The following is a 12,112-nucleotide window of genomic DNA, read 5'->3' on the forward strand; positions in this document are numbered from 1 at the left end:
AGTTGTTATTCTTTGCTATTGCCAGCTACATGCTTCAATAAGAACTTCTGTTATCAATGCTCCTAAGGCTTGTGAATCCTGCAAGAAACCTCTGACCAGTTCCACTCCCCAGTATGCATAATATAAATACTGTTTCTTCTATATCCTAGATGTGCTAGTCTTTCTTAGGGGCATACATTTTGTTCAGCCAGATTGTACAGGGAACTAACTCTATCATTATCAAAAAGCAGCTGTTTTCTTATCTGCAGCTTGGAAAGTCAGCTTCACCGGAATCAACAATGCACAGAATAATTTTGTCTGCTAGTATTTTTGAATGATTTTTCCTCTGCTTAAAACCTCTTTTGTCTATCTCTTGAATGTCCAGGATTCAGCAATCACACCCAGCCGAAAACAGAAGGGTTTTCTTAAGCATCATAATAATTTTTAAATAATTTTTTCTTTTGCTTTAGCCTACTGTCTTTAAAAGCCTTTTGGTATATTCACATCATATTTTCAAACTTTTGTCTCCTGTTAGAAAGATAAAACATTTTATTTTTGCTTAGCTGAAAGCTGAGATTCTTTCTTGATGACTTGATTCACAAAGTGAGCTTTTAAGAGAAACAACAAATATTGTAACCCTCACAATGCAATAATGATGGATGGGGGCATGGCAGGGCTTTAAATTAAGTAAATATATATACAACCAGGGCCACAGTCACTACAGTTTGGTGTCTCCACTTCATCCACATACAGAAGGAAGGCAAAGGAAGCTGAAAACAGTAAATTTACTAGCAGGCACAGTAACATAATTGAAAACAAGGGACTACAGGTAAAAAAAATGTTTAAATCAAATCATCAGTTTTACCCTGATAATTAAAAACATATATTGTTTTTTAAACTTTAAATTGCCACTGAACATCCCTATTAAAATCATATGACAAAGAAAGATTTCGGCAGGGTTTATAATGTTCTGATAGAGTTGAACCCCACTTTCCCCAGAATGAGAGCTATTTCTGGTTGCAGATGACTTCTGATATTTTGAGGATTTCTTTACTTTTAATATGGACAGCAAAAAGAAACCTAAAGTATAGCACAATTCTCCTGAATTGCAACATACATTTTAGCAATAACTAATAGCTATTTCTCAGCTGGTCCCATAAAATACATGAATCAAAAGCCTTGGAAACTCTGAGATATATAACAGGCCTAGTCCAAAACCAGTTAAATGTCCCAAATAATTATTGTCTATTTGAGAATTACAGCAGGGGTACAATCTATCAAAGGAATGGAGGGATAATTGAGACAATTTGACTCAGGAGAAAGTGCTCAGGACAAAAGATTGCTGGGTCAGACAGACTAAACCATCAGGGCTATAAAGCACCATGGCAGCAAAAACTTCTAAATAGAAACGGTGCCCATTGTGCTAGAGTAAAACGTATGGATAGCTTAAAAGACAACAAATTAACCAGTAAAGTTACATAATGAAATTGGAGAAAGCAAAAGGCTGCCTACGGAGAACTGGGCAAACAGCCTTGCATGAGGTCATTCTGAAAACCAGCAAAGATTGAATCTACCTGACATAAAGTATTTCATTAATTTACATGGGAAACAAGAAAATAACATCTTCATTCTATAAAACACAGTATATTTATTTCAACACTTTACATTTTATGTTATTGAATGAATCATATAGGCATCCTATCCATTGCATGCACAGTGAGTTTTAAAAGTGGGATTGCAACTGATCCTGATGGTGGTCTCCACCTCTGCAGTGTCTTCTTCTGGCCCCACAGTGCAGACCTCATTTTGCCACAGGTCTCCAGGAGACAGCTGCCAGCTCTAACCAGCTTCACTAGGCTGGTGCATCTACTACATCTATCCCACATCTTTGTGACTCCTCTGGGCATCTTCTAAAGCATCAGTGTTAAACGAGAAAAAAACCAAGGAACTCATAAAGCTCTCCACATTCTTCTTCTGCTCTGAACCAGTCTTCACATCAGTGCTTAGAGCATCTAATACAACAAGAACAGATATACTTCAGCAACTCATTCTAATAAAATATTTCTAAATCTTGGTCATAATCAGGTTTCTCTCACTGACTGAAATTCTCTCTTTCCGTTGAGGTAACTGAGATGCACATGCTCCTTTTTACACCACACTTCAACCCCGCCTGACACATCAGATCTAAGGTACTAGAGATGATAGGGTCCACTGGGTCCATGTGACTCTTGCAGGCTTTGCAATGTACCACAACTTCATGTATTTTCTACTTAAGGTGTAAATAAAGTACAAATTTTTGTGAGGGTTTTTTTTTTTTAATGGACTATGAATTAATGAATGTTTCTTTATCGTAACTCAGTTTAAAACCTCTGTGTAGTGCAGTCATTTCTGATCAGTTCAGCTCTGCTGTAAATTTTCTACAAATGACATACTACATTGCCACCTAGTGAATAAATTCGGAAATTCAACTAAAAGGAGTGTACAGCAGTGGTTTTGTGATGCAGATATCCTTAAAGATTCACATCTATGGCTCCTTTGTGATAGTTATGTGGTGTGTAAGCAGGTATTCACTGACCATGTTAATGTTTGTACCTGTGTGCGAGTTTGTGCATGTGTGCGCTGCCCTGCCTAATCACAGGTTTCACCCTGTTAAAAGATATGTATGCTGCCACCAATGTCAAGCGCAGTCTGTCATGCTTATCATCAAACCACCTATACCTAGGTAACACTAAATATGATTTGTTGAGTGATGAGGCAGTCCAAATTCTGCTTAGACAAACACCATAGCACTCATCAGACTGTGTTGGTTTACTTGAACTCTGCTGCCAACAGGTTCACCTACCAAAAGATTTGCCATGGTTTCTAAGATAGACTGCAGGGATAAAAGATCCATTGTAGAGCTCCTGGACTGACAAATTGCAAGTGATATCTTGACAACTACCACATGAGATTTCATGTCATGCTCAAGGCTGTTAAGAACTTACACTTGGACACGGCAATGCCAGACAAGAGGAGACAACAAGAAAATGTGCTGATCAGAAACTATGAGGGCATAAGGCAGTGCTGTACTGAAAATATTTGAATGTACTCAATCACCCTGGCTTGTTTCAGACACCATCTTTCTCACCACCACTCTCCACCAAGAAGGCAAGGTCATGACCTAAGAAGTATAAGGATCAGTTTGTCATTACTTTTTCCAGCAGGAAATATTCAGTTCCTAAGCAAAAGATGAGAAAATTAATTACAGGACAGGAATTGCCTGTTTGGAAAACTCCAGAACACTACAGAAAAATACCTGTTGGTATATTTTGTGACTGTCTATATAAAGGACACATCCATAAAAAATACAATTCCTAATAAACATGAAACAAGTGTAAATTATTAATAGTATATATATATATATAAAAGAACCCAGATGTTTTTTCCTAGTATTGCTGATGTTGTAATTAGGATTTCAAATTACTGGAGTAGTACAAAAGCAAAGTATACTTCACTAGCAGTTGGAAATGGAAGAAGTTCCTTGCAATTATGTCCATCATTTTAAGTGGATATATACAGGCATCAGGGTGCAATTAAGTGGTAAGCTACAATTTATAATGTTTTGTCTTCAAACCCTGCTTGTCTGCATGCAGTTATATATTTACAATCTTTATTGCCCTCTAGAACTGTAGAGGACAATAGAGCCAAAGGGAGCTGATCCAGCCATGTACCTAATAACTAAATCATTTGCTGATCAAGGGTCATTTTGAGCAGCATACTTCCTAAGCTGGATTCATTCTTATTCATATAAAATAATCAGAATGCAGTCAAATACATGCAGTGTGTGGAACAAGATGCTGCTTATGTTTCAGAAGTTAAACAATGAAAAATGCTGCTCGGAAGTCCACACATATCTTTCAATGCTGAATGGAGAGGAAGTTCCATGTCTCAGCTGGTTTTCAAGGGAATTTTATTGTATATTTTAGATACATTTTTCAGCTTCTGGGTATTACATTTATTACATGGATTGATTTGTAATCTGTTTTTCTCCTTGACTGAAACCTGTTTTTATGATTGAGAGATTGAAATAAAATGCTCTTTCATCTGCTGGTTCTTACAGACTGTAGACAGAATCATAATTTCATACTATGTGTAGACAGCAGGAGTCTATATTTGCTATTTCAAAGCCAAATATGTGCAAAGTTAATGAACGTAAGTTCTTTAAACACAAGCAGAGGCATTGCTTATAACTCATGCTTGTTTAGTTCTATGAGTAAACACTAGTCAAAGATTATATTTTTGTTGGTATATTTTTTAACAAACAAAAATTAATTGCAGAAAAAAACCCAGGCCAAGCTTCTAAAACTACAGACTTATTACACATTATCTGATCTATTTAACACTTGACTAATATTCCAGATTTTATATCAGATTGCTGAACAGACCTAGTCTTTATGTATTTTTACATGCTTACATAGAAATAGATACGTCACAGATTGTACTACATTACAGCATTCCACACATGACTATGTGGACAGTTTAGAAAAAAATTTAGTGATAAAAATAGAAACAGTTTAAGTTTGAAAACATACAGTAAAGAAGACTGAAACTGCTGAAATTATAAACATCGTAAACTGAATTGACATCAGCTCTTGTTTAAAGGAGGTGTACCCTTTGCTCGAATAAACTCCTGAAAGAATGGCCCATCCCTATCATACATTGATGGAGACATTTTTAACAAAGCACTGGAGGGTATTTTTGGTATTAAAAAATAATGCAGTCCCTGATTCTCTACACTTTTTGGGTGGTTAGTAAACACAATTCATACTGATAGGAAGTGATACGCTATTAGAATGCATGTTTAATCAGAGCAAACTCTGATAATAACAATGAATAAAACATAATATGCAATTTTAGAAATTGAGTTAGAGAAAAGTGATGGCACTCTTTCAGCCATAGCTCATATGACAACAACCATCTTTGTCCCAAGAATGGTTTTACTGATTAAAGTAGTTCCCAGGTGGTACATTATTTAGCCATGATCATATTTCCAATACAAGGATTACTAAAATTAACAAATGTTAAAAAAGACTTTTAAGCAAATATTAAGAAGTATTTTCTCTTGAAGTCTGTAAGTAGTTTCATCTGAAGTAATACTTCCTGGGATAAGCTTTTTGGAGAAAATTTCATTAAATAATGCATCACATAATAATCCATCATTTGTGGATTAAATCAAAACTTAAATTAACAAAATAATTTTATGGAAAATTTAGCCACATTTTGTTCAAATTTTTTATAACACAGGGCAAGGTCAACTCCTCAAGATTTCAGGTTAATCCTCCCTGCTGTCATATACAGTGTAACTTGTGTTTTGATGAAAATACATTAAATGGGTACGTTTTCAAATACATTTTACTTTTAAAGTGGTTTTTTTTTCTGAAGAAACTTTGCTTTACCAGTTAATTATGCCTTTCTGTTATCAGTAGTAGTAGTATTGGCATTAGTATTTCAATAGCAATGCATGCAATTCTTTAATAGTGTACAAAAGATTGTTAGACACATTTTTTGCACTGATATAACATTTTTTACAATAGACATAGAAAAAAATATATGCCCAATAAAAAAGAAAAATATTTCAAAGAACTTCATTTAAGGTACTTCGGTATGTAGAAATGAAGAATACTAGGCTCTTAAGAAGCAGGCTGGAGATACTTCTGTCTTCCACACCTCAATCTGTATAGAATCTTTCACCATCTCTTTCACACTCTGTCTTCTCTAAGGTGTACTGCTCCTCCTTAGCGATTCTCACAGCCACACTAAATCTCAAGTTTTCATTTGCCTTCCCTAGAAATGCTCTGTAGCTGGGCAAGTGCTGGTGGATGCCTGGAGACAGAGTTCTTTAAATGTACTTATCTGTTGATCTTACTGATGTGAAAGAGACGTGGGTTCAGGTTGTTCTACACATCTCCCAAATGCAGAAGATGCAGATCTACAGCCAGTGTGGTGAGATAACTTTCTATTTAAGTTCAGGCTGTTCAGTTTAGACTAACACATTCACAGAATTCTTTAGGTTGGAAAAGACCCTTAAGATCATCAAGTTCAGATGTTAACCCAGCATGGCCAAGTCCACAACTAAACCATATCCCTAAGGGCCACATCAATTAGTTCACTGCTGTCTGTTCAGGGGATAGTATTTCAGAGAAGCATCTTTATTTAAGTCACTTGCTCAGAAACTAGCCATAGGCCAGGTCACACTTGCAAAGGGATTTGGATTCTTACCTCCTATTGTGTCTATAGTTTGCACATAGTTGGTAGTTTGGGAACCAAAGCATGAGTCAGGAGCTTAAAATTGTTTTGTGGGTCTAGGCTAGGTCCATGACTGTACTGCAAATTGTCATATATTTGAAATGTCATATGGTACAAATGTATATTTGTAAGTACTACATCTCTGGTAATTCTGCTTACAGGAGAGTCAGACATGATAAATTCGTCCTATTATGTGAAGCACCATAAGCAAGAAAATCCTGCGTATTTTCTGGAGAATTAATTGTCAGTACAAGAGGTAACCCAAGCAAAAATACATCTATTAGTCTTAACAGAGATTTCAAGGAAACAAGTTCATGAAGTAATTCCAATGGAATATGAGACACCCCTATATTTGTATGACTTGTGATTATGAATTTGAATTTGCAGATGAAATATAGTCAACTAGAGCCAGGTACCAAGTGGTAATGTATCTATAGCTCAACAGATATTCCCCCAAGCTACACAGTTGTCCTTCATATACATGAAGAAAAGAGCACATAAGAGAACATGTAATACAACAAATAGGCACAGATATATAAGGGGAAAGCTGGTAACATCATTCCTCTCAATAAAAAATATGTAGAGTTTATGCACATATATATATATTTTAAGCGAAAATTTTCGCAGATTCTCTTTACATCCAAATCCAAACATCATTATTTCTATTTAGAAGCTTGATCATTTTTATCAAGTCACAGAAAAAAAGGTGCCTGGTACCAGAGTAGCTCAAAATTAAGTCCTGTTTGGATGGAAGTCTGTACAGTAACACTGTAGTTTCAATATGACATATCCAGCTTTTAATCAAGTCTTAGTGCTCCTTTAAGAAAAGTCTGAGTAATGTTATCATTATAGTGATTAACTAGGTTGTTAAATTTCAAATTTTGGAGCAAAATTAGATTTGCTTCTAAATAAGAAGTAGCTAGAGCATACTGGGAAAATGATCTGAAAATAAAGACTCTGGACTTGACCAATTTTAGCTTAGTGATGTTTTTGTTTAATATTTTAGAAAATTTTTTTTCGGAAAAGGTGTATACTAATGCTTTAATGAAAGTCAAGACAACGTAAAGATGACCACAGACTATCACAAATTAATTCAGCAATTCATGAATTCAGAAATGGTGTCTTGCACACTGTTACACATGTTATTAGAGACCAAGGGAGTTTGCAAGTCAGAAGGTTAGATACGTGTTCCCTTTTTCTTAAATGTCTACCTAAGTTAGCCAGCCATGTCCCTGCACAGTACAGAGTCCAGGCAATTGCCCTATGTGCCTTGCAGCTGAACAAGTGCTGCTTATGAGGGAGTAGTCATTTACCAGACACTTCTCCAATGAAGCCAGTGGGGCCCTCCACAGCAGTAAGGGTCTAAAAGGTCAGTTTAACTCTTATTTATTCACAATCTGAATTCATATTTATGCTACAAAAGCAATGTAGGCTCTCCTCCTAAGTAATCATAAAATCACAAACCTGCAGAGAAGAAAGCATAGGAAGAAATGTTTTATTGACATTTATCTAGGGTATGTTATGAGTCTAACATTATTTGAAAAGTGAATACCAAAGATGACAGCAAATGCATGAAACAACTCCTTTCCCTCAAGAAAAAGCTTCTAGAATTTGAGAAACATTTATATAGAATGAAAACACAAAATCTGAAGCAAAATTCTGCTGTTGTTTCAACCTACACAGTCTTCTTTACATTCTTTGTTGTTGCACTCGTGTGACCAGGAAAGGTTGAGATTATTATACTCAAATAGCCAGGCTGAATCCTCACAAAGTAAGTAAATTCAGACTCACACCTGCTGCTTAACTGTTGGTTTGTCCCCTTGTCTCTAGACATTATATCCTATGATTTAATCAGTACAGAAAGTCAATTTCTGGCACAAAAATGAACTTAAAAATGTAGTCATAGCTCATAACTTTGTATTTCTCTACTTTGCATCCCATCTTTCTGTACTTTGTATCTCATCTTAAAATACAGTTGGTAAAACGTTATCAAGAGGATTTTTGTTCAAGATACTTATTTGTCAGTCTGAAGCCAAAAAATAAATAAAATAAAAGTTATAACCCCCATGGTTAGTATCAGAGTCCAATGGAACTTGCAAAGGACAGTAAGTGAATGGCTAGTACATTGCTGAAATAGATTCTCAAAATGACTTTGACCCGATTTATACACTTCTTTAGTGGTTTAGAAACACTGCAGTGCTGTATATATCCAGTTCGAACATCATGGAGTAGAGACTAGTTCTTTACCACTTCTCAGCACCATTCTTAAAATCTACCTTCAAAGTTTTTCAACCACAGTTGAACTGAAATTTCAGTTTACACTGAACATTATGGGGCTGTAATACCTTAGCAAGCTTTATGTGGGTGAACTTAAGTAAGAGGCACAGAAACCAATACAAAACAAAGGAGTTGATTTGTACAATGGAATACATTGAAAAAAAACCATAAAATGGCATTAGTGTGTCCTAACAAAGACTACAGATGAAAAACTCGGGAAAAGCACTGTGCACAGACATCACACAGTTTTCTATTCAAAGTTGGGGCTTATATGCTATAAATTACCTCCTGAATTGTTTTTCCATATTCTAACCACGAAAATATCAGTGTTGCATGTACTGATACACCCTCTATGCTAAGATAATCCTAACTAAGTGAGAATCCTGTTAAAAAATTTTTGCAGGCATACTCAAATCAAATGAAACGGATATAGACATTGCAAGTTGTCATATTTCTAAATTAATATTTGTATAATATAAGTTTGTGGTTAACTTCCTTCCAATATTGAAAGCTTTAAGTCTGCTCATTTAACAATGTCAAGATACCTTTCAGACATGGTGGAAACAAACAGCAACTTGCTGTATTTGTCCAACAAGTTTATTATTGCTGTGGATCACATTTATGAAGATATCACAAAGTTACAAGGAGTTGTAATAAAAAAAAACAGTTCCAACAATGTAATGTGGTCCATTACATGTTCCATATGACAATTTTATTACTGCACTGGACCACTACAGCAATTACTAAAAGGAAATATATTATCCATAACTTGTTTTCAGACAGAATGCAACAATAGACCAAAAGAATAATGTAAGAACATATTATTCTGTGACATATAATAGTTATTTTGAGGTTATACAGTAGGAAAGGAAGCTACTGTAACTTATAATCTGAATTTTTAAAAAAAGTAGTAGCAAAAGGAAATTTAGCAATGGAAGCTTGACTAATATTGTTATTATTGATGACTGTTTGGGTTTTACAATTAGCATCTGTATTTTTTCTCATTATAGATATTAATGCTCATTAACATACTGTCAAAGATCAGAGAGTGTTAAGGTAGGACACACTGATGCTATACACTGTACAAACTTGAAATGAAATGACAACCCGTACCCAAAAGACCTTACAGTTGAAGTGGAAGAGAACACATAACACATGGAAAAGGATTGTTAGGGAAGGCATGAAAACAGTATGGGAAGCAGAGGTCTGGATAATTGTGTGATTCAAATTTTATACATTATGCAGGATTCAGGTGAGGATAACCAGGTAGCTTTGAAAATGTTTACACATAGCTCTTCTCAAGCATGAGAGAAGGCATAAGGGTCCTTCCTACTAGACTTGAAAGATAGATGATGGTCACTATGAATGGGGTTCACTATGAATAAATATTTTCATCCTTTCCAGTGTCATTCAGTGAATGAAAGAACATGTGTATTCTAAGAAGCCAAAAAAAAAAAAGGAATTGAAACAGAAAAAAAAAAAGAATTTTAAAAACTGAGAGAACAGTGCTTCTACAAATCTACTTAAAATAGAAAACCACAACACACATTATTTAAAAATATATTTTAATTAGCAAGTGGTAATCACACAGTTGATTACTTTTATTAAGAAAATCATTCTCATATTTGCTTTTCATGTATTTGTGTTAATATTAGATAGTGTAAGTAAAATCAAGATAAAAATGTAAACAAATTACAGATACAACTACGATACTTAATTAGATTTCAAAGCACACTTACAGAAAATTTGAGACAGCAAAAAGGAGCTGGGCATGCATTTTTTAACAGATGGTGCTAGATAAGGTCACACAGATATAATTGAGGTCAGAATTTGGCCACTGTAGGAACAGACCTTCTCAGTAGAAGAGGTGAATTTCCTCCTGTGCTTTTCATTAATTACTCAGTGCCATTCAGTCAGTGTTGTCTGTTGTAGATCCTCTCGGTAATCCCTTGTCCATACAAGTTTTTCTCTAGAATATTCCTCCAGTGCATATGCATTTGAACAAAAGTTCTCTTTGTGGAAACACTGATTTGTTTTTTAGCAGCAGAGACAAAAGTCTACTGGTATCATCATTTGTCTTAGCCAAGGTCTCTAAGATAACATTAAGTATTGGGGGATAAACAGATGAAGGTGTATTTCCATTGCTGATGAAGGAAGGACTTGTATAATACAACAGGTAATCTTTATGAAAATACAAAGAATTTTTAAACCCAAAGGCCAATTTTAAAATACGTTATGTCAGAGACAGAAGGTAAATCAAGAGCCCAGATGGATGTAGCAGAACTGACTTGCAGAGTTGTCTTGGACAGCTTTTGCTCAAATTCTCCTTAGCTTCCAGCATGTAAAACAAGGGTTTTATTGACCTTACTGTTGATTTTATACACCGTCTCTGAGAGTAGTGTTTGCTTAGTGAGTGTTTTCACATACAGCATAAAAAAATATTATATTAAATAACTGTATACAGTAAAGCATAGACTCAAGATTGCATTTATTTCTAGCAGGAAGTCGTTCACATTTGAAAGCCAGTTAGAAAGTGTGCCACAGCAATCAAACCAACTGATTTTCTACATGAGCCTCAAAGCATAATGTTATGCTGTTTCAGCTCATACAAAACATTCTCTCCACAGCTGTGCAGGCTCAGCCTGCAGATGCAACCATCACAGTCAATACTTGTATTTGAATGACATCCACATTAAAGTGCTTTTCTTTCACAACACTCCATTTTATCTTGCCAAAAGAAAACCGTATTTGAAAAATATTCATGTATCCATTTTATGAATGTATTTGATTATATTTTTCTTTTTACTTATTATTAATTTCCTGAAAATATTTTCCTCTATTTACCTTCAGCTAACATTAATTCGTATCTGTACTTTGACCCTTTTCCCTTGCCTAACAGCTTTACACAAAACTACATGACAGAAATGTGAGCTGTAATATCAGAAATAAATCAGCTAACAGTATTTACCTGACTAAAGGTTTCTCTAGGCTACTTGTAGTTTTGCTTTTGGGAACTAGCTGAAACCAAGGCCATCATATTAGTAAAGTCCAACCTAATACTGTATTTTAATTATTTTGTGACTTCTGCAATAAAAGATAATACATTTCCTTTGTGGCCACCATTTAATTCCAAAGTATTTGGAATGTTTTGTTATAATAAAAATAATATTACTTCAGGTTTTTTAAACCAGCTTGGGTGCATTCAAAATTTAGGCATGCTTACAAGCCTGAGCTTGTCACACATTGGATCCAAGTATCCCCTCTTAGTACAAATACACCACCAGTGACATTGCTGTTAAAGTGTAATTGAGTTTGGGCCATCATATATTGAAAAGGAGTAATGAGGACAGGCCAAAAGAGTACTTGAAAGAAAAAGCGTAGTTTATATCTATGTCTTCTGGTAGAAGTAAAAGTCACCTTTTTTCATGTTGCTCAGAAGTAATATCTGTTTCATGATCAGCAACTCCTTGAAAATAACCAGCCCTGAACACAAACCGGTGAATTACGCTTACAGCAGGCAAGCCTATAGACCTGGAAAGTGTCAGAGTGCTGTGGTAACGGGTCAAATGGC

This window comes from Pipra filicauda, unplaced genomic scaffold, assembly GCF_003945595.2.
Source record: "Pipra filicauda isolate LSUMZ 115617 unplaced genomic scaffold, ASM394559v2 scaffold67_size6003252_pilon, whole genome shotgun sequence".
Lineage (NCBI taxonomy): Eukaryota > Metazoa > Chordata > Aves > Passeriformes > Pipridae > Pipra > Pipra filicauda.